Source organism: Mytilus edulis, chromosome 11 (assembly GCF_963676685.1).
Source record: "Mytilus edulis chromosome 11, xbMytEdul2.2, whole genome shotgun sequence".
Classification (NCBI taxonomy): domain Eukaryota; kingdom Metazoa; phylum Mollusca; class Bivalvia; order Mytilida; family Mytilidae; genus Mytilus; species Mytilus edulis.
Window position 1 is genome coordinate 58,799,783 of NC_092354.1, and position 10,895 is coordinate 58,810,677.

At 32.5% G+C, this 10,895-nt stretch overlaps 1 long non-coding RNA gene across 1 annotated transcript; it reads right to left on the reverse strand.

Moving 5' to 3' along the window:
- Window positions 1-579: 579 nt before the first annotated feature.
- On the reverse strand, window positions 580-5,967 carry LOC139495935 (uncharacterized). Its single transcript, XR_011657504.1, has 3 exons — window positions 5,885-5,967; window positions 2,882-3,041; window positions 580-886 (listed from the first exon to the last, which is right to left on the reverse strand). It is a non-coding gene; the product is annotated as an uncharacterized lncRNA (long non-coding RNA).
- Window positions 5,968-10,895: the final 4,928 nt, after the last annotated feature.

Genomic DNA, 10,895 nt, shown 5'->3' on the forward strand with positions numbered 1-10,895 from the left:
TTTACCACCTGGCAGCAATCAAATAATCGCTCAACTTTGTGTAAGTTCTATTTTAGTGTCACGGTCTCTGCATGTTACAGAACCTATCCAACATCTCGAAGAATTCTGTATGTTGCCTATTGCAAGGAATACAATATGTCTTCCCTATCCCAACATTTTCATTTCGGTCGACCTACATGACATCTCCTACCAATTCATTGTTAACTTGTTCTAGTCTTGAAACAGGATGAATGATTGGCCACTAGACGTTAAGAAAACGAAAATACACCAATCAATCAATCGGTTGTCTAGAAGTTTGGTATGAATCGAAAGATAGTTTTGTAATTTAGATAATTTGACTGTCCCTCTGGTATCTAACGTTAGAAAGTGAACTGTGATGTGGGTGAAACCTGTTTTGATAATTTGGAATATATATAATAGATATATATATATGGGAAATAATGTTTACGCCATCAAACCATTTTTTTAGGTCTAATTAGAAACGCACCGTTCACTGAACATTTTCGTTGACACTGTTCAACACTGGAAGTTTGTTACTTCAATGGTTCAATAAACAAAAGTAACACCACACGACCAGAAGTAACATTTAATCAAAAATAGAGGTAAGTCAAACACTCAGTCTCCAGAAGTAGCACCAGCCCGTCAGAAGTAACATTCATCATTCAGAAGTGACATCAAGTCGACTGAAGTAACACATACTCGAATAAAGTAACATCCATTTATCAGAAGTAACACCAAACTCTTAGATGAAGACGAACACCATCAGAAGTAACACCAAAGACATGCACCATTGTATCTGTAACATTTTGAATAAAATTCCCAACCGTCCTCTTGATTCTTTGGGATCTGTGTTACAACACCAGGGCTTAATTCTACTAGTTCACAGCTGAAACAAATACATTAAATCATAATTATTCTTGAGGAAGTATTTTTTTTTTATATAATTTAGCTTTAAGTCTTAACTCTTTCTTTAAAATATCTTCTTGGAAAATACTAGTAATCGTTTCTTCCAAAACGGAAATGACGTAAAGGATATTCCACAATATGTCAAAGATGTGTCTTTCTCTTTTATTTGAAATTCAGACGCGTTTTTAGTAGATACATTTTGAACGGTGTTTTCATAAAAATAAATTATGTTTACTGATGTGTTTTTTTTCTAGATATAAAAGACTTTAATCATCTGCTGTTTCAAGATGCATCATGAGGGTCTGGATGGGGAAAGGCTACTTCTTTTCTGTATTATTTAATTTTTATGCCATTTTTCCCAATTTCTTATTAATATCATCATTTTTAGCCAATATTTCTCTATTCTTTGTTGGTTTTATCATGTTTGTCTATTGTTCTCTATTCTTTGTTACTGCTATCATTTTTGCCTATTTTTCTCTCTTCTTTATTACTACTATCATGTTTGCTCATTTTTCTTTATTCTTTATATTTAGCATTTCATTAATCTCAACTTTTATTTTTTCCCCTTTTTTTTCTTTATCTTTTTTCTGTTAACCCCATTAAGGCCTTCCTGGATGACAGTGGCAATATGTCAAAAAAGTCACTTTTTCATATTAGTTATGTGGATTTATTTATTTTCGCTTGTACCAATTTACGTAGATTTAGAAAATTTGTGTGTTTCGTGGCTATTTCATTTTGTAGTTTTCACAAATGCGACATACACACTTTTAAGTGACCTCCTCTAACCAACCATCAATTGATTGACAAAAAGGTAAACCAGTTGTGTTGGGCATGTTTTGAGTTCTGTTTGTACCTTCGGATTTGGCGTCTGTCCGATCCATTACGGTATTTTTTGTCAACTAAGCAGTTTAAACTTTAGGGCTTTAAATATTCCTATGCAAGATATTCTTTGGTATTTCAGTATGTTAGAAACATTAATGGCGTTAATCCGTCTGCCATAGCATTCGACGACTTATTTAGCAGTTGACGTTGTGGCCGTAAACATGTCTAGCAAGTAACGTTGCGTTATCAAACTTTATTGACGTGGCGTTGTCATTTCATATTAATCTGGTCATGGGAAGGAAGTCATCAATAAATCCCGTTTACCTGTATCGTTAATGTAAGGACAGTAAGAGGAGTTTCTGACATGAAATTGTCTATCAACATCACGTTCACGTATTTCTACTTGCAATATACTTATGACCTGATTTAGATTTTCATTACTCTGTCTCGGCAATATGGAAATGCAACATTTGTTTACTGATTTAAGTGTGGGTATGGATTGAAAGAATTGTTTCACGAAGAAACAAAAACTTTAAAAAATCATTTATGGGTTTCAAATGTTAATTTAAGAAATTCGTGCGACTTCAATATTCTATAATGTCCAATAATCTTAGGTAAGTCAGGTCTTGAATTTTTCTAAACAGAAAGAAGTATTGTAATCGTGAATAGTAGTATATGAGGATCAATCATGAATTGGTAAAAATAAGTCGCCAAAACGTGTGTTGCGATTTTAAAGTCCGTCGGCAAATGTGTATTTTGATGTAACATTAAAATGAGTCATTCGGCTAAATCCATTAACAAGCAATGTACCTGGCGATTAATTAAGAACCCACAATAGTTAAGCTAAGAAAATGTAACAAAAGTAAACAAGTGGCAGCAGTAGCGGAAATTGTCATCTGTATACTACTTCCTATTCACAATATTATCAGGAAACTCAAAGCGTATGTCATGTATCTACACTAACCTCATTCAGCGTTTTCTTTCGTGTCGTATCCTCCGCTCTCTTCAAAGTAAAGAAGTTTGGCTTATGTCACCACTGTTTTGAATTTTGGTATTGCAAGCGATAAATCTGTCTAAAGAACCTAACTTCAGTATTCTTTTTTAATTGTTCAGATAATTTGGAGGAACGACAATGAAGAAGAACAAAACCTACCTTTGATTATGATAGTTGAATCCAATGCATGCTAGTAGCTTATCACACAGGGCAGCACATTGCAACAATGATGTTTTTTCCTTTGAGAATAAAATATCCAGGACTGCTTTATAGTCTGTTGTACATCGGGAGAAACTACCATCGTAAAGGTTGTTCACAACTGCAAAACATATTCAAATACATGTTTGGATATTTGAATGCGTAAGCATTGAATAAATAATCTTACTGTCGAATGCTCTCTTGTTGAAATAGCAGTAAAGCGTTCACTCCTAAACTAATAAATACATAAAGCCACTTATCCGAAGCTTTTTAGTCAGGTTATTTTTTGCTTGAATTTGATATTACATATTTCTTATATAATTCAACATTTGATCACAAGACACAAGTCTCTTGTCTGCATCAAACACAGGTTATTTTCTAGAAGGGATTAACCTTTATTCAGTGGCCGATTTCGGAAGAGGGTAGTGGGTATTCGCCCCCTTTTGATCGCCCAAAAAAAAAGACAACATCATGTTTTTATGATTCATATGATTGTTTTGCTTCGCTTGGCGGTATATTTTCAGTTCTTACCAATCCCCCTAATACCTATTGAATATCACATGGTCGTCCCCTTATTTGGAAGCCCAGGGTTGTGCTGTGGTAACATAAAATGAAAAAAATTCTTTCGCATTTTAAGAGATTCAGTTGATTCGATTTGTCTACAAAAGTAATTTTGAGACTGTACCAAAGATTTTGTATATGTAAGACCTTTGCACTGGTACAGTTTATTCATTAATCTTGCATGAAATATGTGTTATTCAGAAGGTCGGTGGTTCTCTCTGGACAGTCCGACTTCCTCCGTCCATTAAAAAGTGACCACCTAGAAATACCAGAGTGTTTAAAGTGGCATTAAACATAAATCAATCAATCTGGTGAATTTAAACATAATAAGGTTGTTAAAACGGGTAATTTTGAACCATGTTTCAACTTATATGTGTTCCGCCTAACAGAATTTCCCCTTGATACTTTGTTATTGACAAAGGCATCCTAATATTTGTTCCAGTTGAAACGAATATTCGATATCATTTATTCCGTTAGGAACAGAAACTGTTATATTTGTTCCAGTGGAATTAATATTACAGAATATTTCTTCCACTTAAAACTTATATTATGAAGGAACTTCTATTTCATGACATTTTGGCGGGAACACGGACAATCCTAGTCAATTAAGATCAGAGTCGGGGCTCACCTAGCACGTGCGAGATTCGTATTCACCTATCACGTACGAGATTCGTACTCAAAACCTTAGTGTTGACAGAGTTAAACAGTTTCTGGACTACTTAAACCACTCGACTACCGAGGCCCCTACTTCTCAGAAGAGAAAACTACTTGGCGAAATTCTGTACTTTCTCAAGAATTTCTAAACTGCCATTAAGGACACAAATCATATCATCGTGTTGAGGCTTTTCCTTTTTCCGAAATACCTCAAGCAAGGTTCCGATGCGTATGCTGTTATGTCCATATCGAGTCTTGGATCGATACAGATTTGGTTTTAAAATGCATATATATGGCGTTACATATGCAAAATACTGGGATATAGTTTACCCTTAAAAAAACTCCAAATAAATGTTCGACCGATCACGAGAGAGCTCAATACATATGTTGATATATTTGTTAATTTTATTTATTTCACATTTGTTTGAGATTAAAAATTCAAGGGTCGTATATGTTAAGTGATCTCGACTAGCTCGGTGAAATGATGTGTAAAAGTGAGTCTGAATTTTCATCGGTTAAAACTAATTTGTCATTATAATTAAAAGGTTACAAGTCGTATAGTTTATGTTTTTTTTAAATATTAAATGGGTAAAATCTTCAAGTTGAATATATACTTCACATAGTGCGTTTGCTAACATTCGCTGCATTCTCTAGATTATATGTCATTATCCATGTAATAAAACCTGAATGGGGATCTCTTAATTCCACATCTTGATTAGGACATTAGTTGTTATACTTCGTTGGACGCTTAAATTCGTGGCTAGAGCCATCCAAGAAATTCACGAAAAATGTATCTAACGAATAAAAGTACTTTCACAGTATTGGAAATGATTCGTATGATGATAACCATAATATTTAAAACAGAAGAAAAAAAACGATAAAAGTTTAATGTGACTCCTAAAGATAATCATAAATTATGGTTGTCCTCAAATATAACTCTTCACGAATCTATCTTAATATATCTTCCATCTTTAACGATAAAGTTGTATCAAATATATTTGCATGATATATGACCACGCTATTTAAAACGGACAGGGGCCAGCTGAAGGACGCCTCCGGGTGCGGAAATTTCTTGCTGCATTGAAGACTTGTTAATGACCTTCTGCTGTTGTCTGTTCTATGGTCGGGTTGTTGTCTCTTTGACACATTCCCCATTTCCATTCTCAATTTTATTAGTTCAATAAAGTGTGAAAATATTCAACTATGAAAACCTAAAAAGGACTTTTTAAAAGCGCTTTGTGATCTAAAATATATTGCAAACGTTACTAGAGAACGCTTAAATTAAAGCCTCTCGAATACGAATACCAATACTTTATTAAACAAATTATCGGCCCTTTAAGGGCAAGTTACATATAACGATTACAAATAGATAAAGCAAGAAAAAACAATAATGATAATGCTTATGATAATATGGATTTAACTATAGCAGTCGTTTTCCTATCGTAAAACATTCACAACAAATAAAAGCCACAATATTGCATATTTCTTCATACTCACAAGACGGAAGCCAAATATATTTTGTTTTCTGAATTTCGAGTAATTATATATTTTTAAAGAAAAAATTAACATTACTTGTCGCTGTTGTTCGAATGCTAGACATTCCGTCAGAAGATGATTTTCATATTCAACTGAATTTAAAGATCAAGAATTACAAATTCTTTTATAAAGTTTATTTTGATTAGATATCTTATAAACAATAACGCTTGTATTGAAGCGATTAAGAAATTAAGAAAAGGAAACAAATTTTACCTTCTATCTGTACCTTCCATTCTCCTAAAATCTGTTGACTTGTAAATAGTCCTATGCTTCTTACTATAAAAGGATTTGGGTCGGTCCATTCAGCTATAACATTTATACCAACGATAAGCCCTTTTCCTATCATTAGATCTCCGTTTATGGCACTGATCCAAAATGGTCGGTATTCATCACATGAACAAACGTCAGGGGTGTCGTAATGGACGGTTTGCTGACTAGCCAGTGTAAGCGAATCATCATTCCGTCTTTGAAAACCTGACCTAAGATTTTTCTCGCCACCCATAATAAAACTATACATTGGCTTTGAGGAGTCTCCATCGTCCGAATTTGACATAATAATTTTAACACCATGACACGCCTTTACCGTAAATGTTAGTGTCGTAATTCCACTTAAATCAAGACCATGTTTGTTGATATCAACAACGTACTGCAAAAAATCAGCGATTTTAAAAAAACTCTTGTATGCAATCTTTGGTGTTGTAAATGTATTTTCAATTACCAGTCCTGTGAAATAATATATATCAACCAATCAAGTTTACTAAGAGTAAGATAGGAAAATATATGATTAAAAGGGGGATAAAGATACTTGTACTAAAGGGGCATTCAAAAACCAAAGAAAATCAGACAGCACCATGACTTGTTCCAGGACTAATGATGTTATTAATTTTTAAAGGAAGATATGCAAAACTAAGGAGTCGAAGAAAAACTGACAATGCCATGACAGAAAACGAAAGAACGAACAAACTTACTTAAGGATGTACTTAGGTGAGGTTTTGGAATTCGTGTCAATTTTTCGGACTCCTTGGTGTTTTTCCATACAAAACAAGGTAAAATATTTTGCCCCATAACACCCATTTATTTTTTCATGTAAGACTAAATAGCTCATGAAAGGTCATTTACCAAAATTTTTGAAAATTCTTAATTTTCTTTCTTTTGTTTTGGGACCCAAATGATACCAATGCAAATATAAGGTAAAAGTCCGAGTCAGCCTTTTCCCGCCATATATTAAATCTCAAATATCTCGAACAGGAGTTCCATGACCTATCAATAATTTTAGCTTATTTCTATCCTTAACGAATGCTCTACAAGCTAATAGTTTCAATTTTAGTTTCTAGATTTATTAATTTTCACCTAACCTCACCTAAGTACATCCTTAATACTACGCTACAAATGTCTTCATACACCTGTTATATTATAGGAGGAGAAAACCAAACAAAACGGCTTACTACCAATCAGATAAGAATGTAATTTGTTTTGATTTTGTTTCTGGTGTATTTTATCAATTAGATTATTGTAAACTTTAAAATGAATGAAGGGGAATAATTAGTCAAATATTTTTGAATGGCGTAGAATGTGAAAATTACATGTATTTCCTTTTTTAATTATTCAAATTCGTGTGGTGAGACTTACACCATTTATCCTGTACCTGGCCGATTTACTATACGAATAAAAGTGTACATTTCAATGTATGCGATATGCGTAGAACATATAATGTTGTTTACTGCTCTAATTATGAGCTAGCGGCAATATTCAAATAATAATAGTTTTTTAGTTTCTTCTTTGCAGTTCGCGTTCATACAATATATTAATAATAAAAATGGAAAATACATTGCTGAGACTGTTATAGTAAGCTCGGTCAATTGTAATTGTTTTGTTCTGTATTCGATGAAAATTTAGATTTCGGATTTAATTTCAAAAACATGTGTAGCTTTGACTTTTATGCCGATAATATACCAAGTTAGAATAGTTTTCGGGGTTTTTCTTTCGGAAGAACATGGTTCAAACTTATAGAGATAAAGTTAAGATTTTTCAGGTTGTTCTCGCATATGAAACCTCTCTAGCAGTAAACACTCTCTCAATGTTTATCTAAAACAATTTCCCGAATAGTAGAATACGCACAAAATCAAAATGACGTCACAAATATTCTTACTAGGTACTCAGTTGTAAAGACATAATTATCCTATTGCATTGGAAACAAAAATTTGATACACAATGTAATTAATACCGTTCTCAATTAAACCTTTGAATTTTATAATGAAACAAAAATTAAAAAAGCAAAATGATAGCTTCAAAGTAAATAGTGTTTTGAAATCAGGCATCTAAAATCTTTCTTTTCAACTAAAATTACCAACTGTATATTGTTCCACCAAAAAAGGACCTGTTTTCTCTAAGAGGACGACATTTTCATTATAACAGAAACAACGGACGAGAGGACTTTTTAATGAATATGCTGGCCTAAAAAACTTCGAGTGGAAAATAGAAAAAAAAAATATTTATAATTACTTAAAAACAAAAGAATGAAATTTTGTATGCATTAAAAATTTGTTACATTTGAAAATCGAAAACATGTATATGTAGCATCTATACTTCAAGCAATACAATGGATTATATTATGTTAGTCTTACCTAAAGTCTTCAAAGCAACAATACTTAAGAAGAATAATCTTAGGCGAAGATCCATCTTCTAATTCTTCTTCTACTCATTAAGCCAAATAATTGTAGGGTTATGAAAGTAGTTCTTTCCTCTACTGATATAAATATCAACAAGATACATAAAATATTTAGCGGAAGTCGATATCATTATGCATGACCGTTTATAATTCAATAACGGCATTTTAATTGGAAAATTAAATTCACGTGTATCGTATAATTTTCCATAAAATGATTGGAGATTGTCGGAATGGGAAATCATTTTTGATAAATATGTTTAAAAATAATTAATTTGTCCTTATGAGTGTATTTGACAGAATTGGTCCGTTTAGTAATAAGCCTGTACTTGTCACTGTGCAAATTTCAAAGTGTTTGTCCTTTTATGAAACAAATGTTCTAGTGTATTAACGTTTAGGGCAACCTTACTTGTTTAAGCCATTTACTTACTGAACAATTATTTCGCAGGGTGTTAACAAATATAATAAGATTTCAAGTTGTCCCCTGATTTCAGTAGTTCGCATCGTTTTTATATTCCTTTCCCTTCGGAATTGAAATATTTCTTTTTTAATGCATTGAAAATACAAAATCCGGTGACAATGCTTATTGTAAGAAATAGCTATACCATGAAAGCAGTTGCGACCATAAACTGACTAGAAATTGAGGGTGACTTACAGTTCATAACAAGATAAAAGTTATCAAAGTTCAAAAATAAATTAAATCAAAGCACTTAGTAAGGATGAACCCGATATCTAATTGCTGGCAAATAATTAATTCAGAATAAAATCTCTCTGAAAACTGATAGAAGTAACTTGCAGTTGTTTTCTTACGTCCAGTATCAAATATTTTAATTAATTTTAAGAAGATAAATATTTAAACAGTTTATCAGTTTGGTAATTGTTGTAGGCATAGAAGGTTGACATCGAATAGGACAACTGAAAGAGAAATGTGCAAGGCATTGTCTGAACGCCGGATAATATATTCAATAAACATTCGAAGTCCGATCTGCCGTGACTTTGTAAAAAATGTCAAACCGACTGTCTCCCTCGAATGTGTTTTCATATTCCTATTCCAACACCTAAATGTATATTTATATAAAAGGTATGTTTGACTTTAACATCAATGGTTTAGAGCCAATTTCCTCCTGGGTCTATTACAAAACAGCGGCAATTAGAAAAAAAACCTTTTAAAATCTTTTCATAAATTCACATTATCAGAGTTTAATGGGTGTTCTCATAAATACTTACAATACTATAGCTAATTTTAAACAGATTATAATATACCCACGTTTTTATATTTAAGCATGGAATGTCCCAGGAGAGTTTGCAATACTTTTTAAAGGTACCGATAAAGCATTATTCCATTACAGATCATAAAGTATACTTGTACATTTCACAATTCGTTCCACTGATTAGGAAGGGTCTATTTCGCCGATGTGTTTGGTATACAGAAAGCAGTAGCCTAGCCTCCCGTCAGTATGTGCCCAAACCAGTCTTTATAAATCACAAAGAAGACGAACTCGGGTTTGCACTTTGTAATCAATAAATTGTTAGATACTCGCACGAGATCAGTAGTTAGCTTCACCAAATCTAGATTTCTTTGTTGATAAAATACTAAACTAACATATTAGAAGTGTTGTTTAGCTGTCAGATATCACCATTTCAAAACCAAAATTCAACTAAATTGTTAAATTAAACAGCTTGACCTTAAGTTTAACTTATAGGAACCATTTATATGCCGAATGTTTGGTGTATAATTCTTGTTATGCCAATTCATAACCAATGTTCAGATCTTTAAGAGACAGATGCCGGCCAGGAGTCACCAACGACTTAAAAAAAAGCTCTCTGACATTGTGAAAATGTTAACGAATATACTTCATAGCACATTTACCCTAACATTTTATACGAATATACTTCATAGCACATTTACCCTAACATTTTATACGAATATACTGCATAGCACATTTACCCTAACATTTTATACGAATATACTTCATATCACATTTACCCTAACATTTTATACGAATATACTTCATAGCACATTTACTCTAACATTTTATACGAATATACTTCATATCACATTTACCCTAACATTTTAACACAAATCAATGGACAAATAAATTTTGGACTAAAATTTTATCATTTCACAATTATTTTCCTATCATTTATTATTCATTTGTTTTGTTAAGCAACAACACCAAAAAGAACTATTTTCGTGAGAGTCTGGCTTGATGATTAAATTGATGTGACACATAACATACCAACATGAATGACTATGGAAGCAACACGAGTATATTCATCGATTGTTTAAATGAATATTATGTTATTCAGGTCTCAGACAGGGTATATACTGTGACATTCCGAGTTTTTGTATCCCCTGAGCCGAAGGCGAAGGAGATGTAAGCCCTAAGCGGGAATGTCACATTATATACCCTGCTGAGACCTGAATTACACATACATGTGAAACTGCAATAAATGCTTATATTTTATGATACTTTTTTTTAAGTATTTATGGGTTATATTTAGTTATTTTAACTAAAGGACTATATTCTTTTTCCTTAAAGTTTCTATGCTGCAATT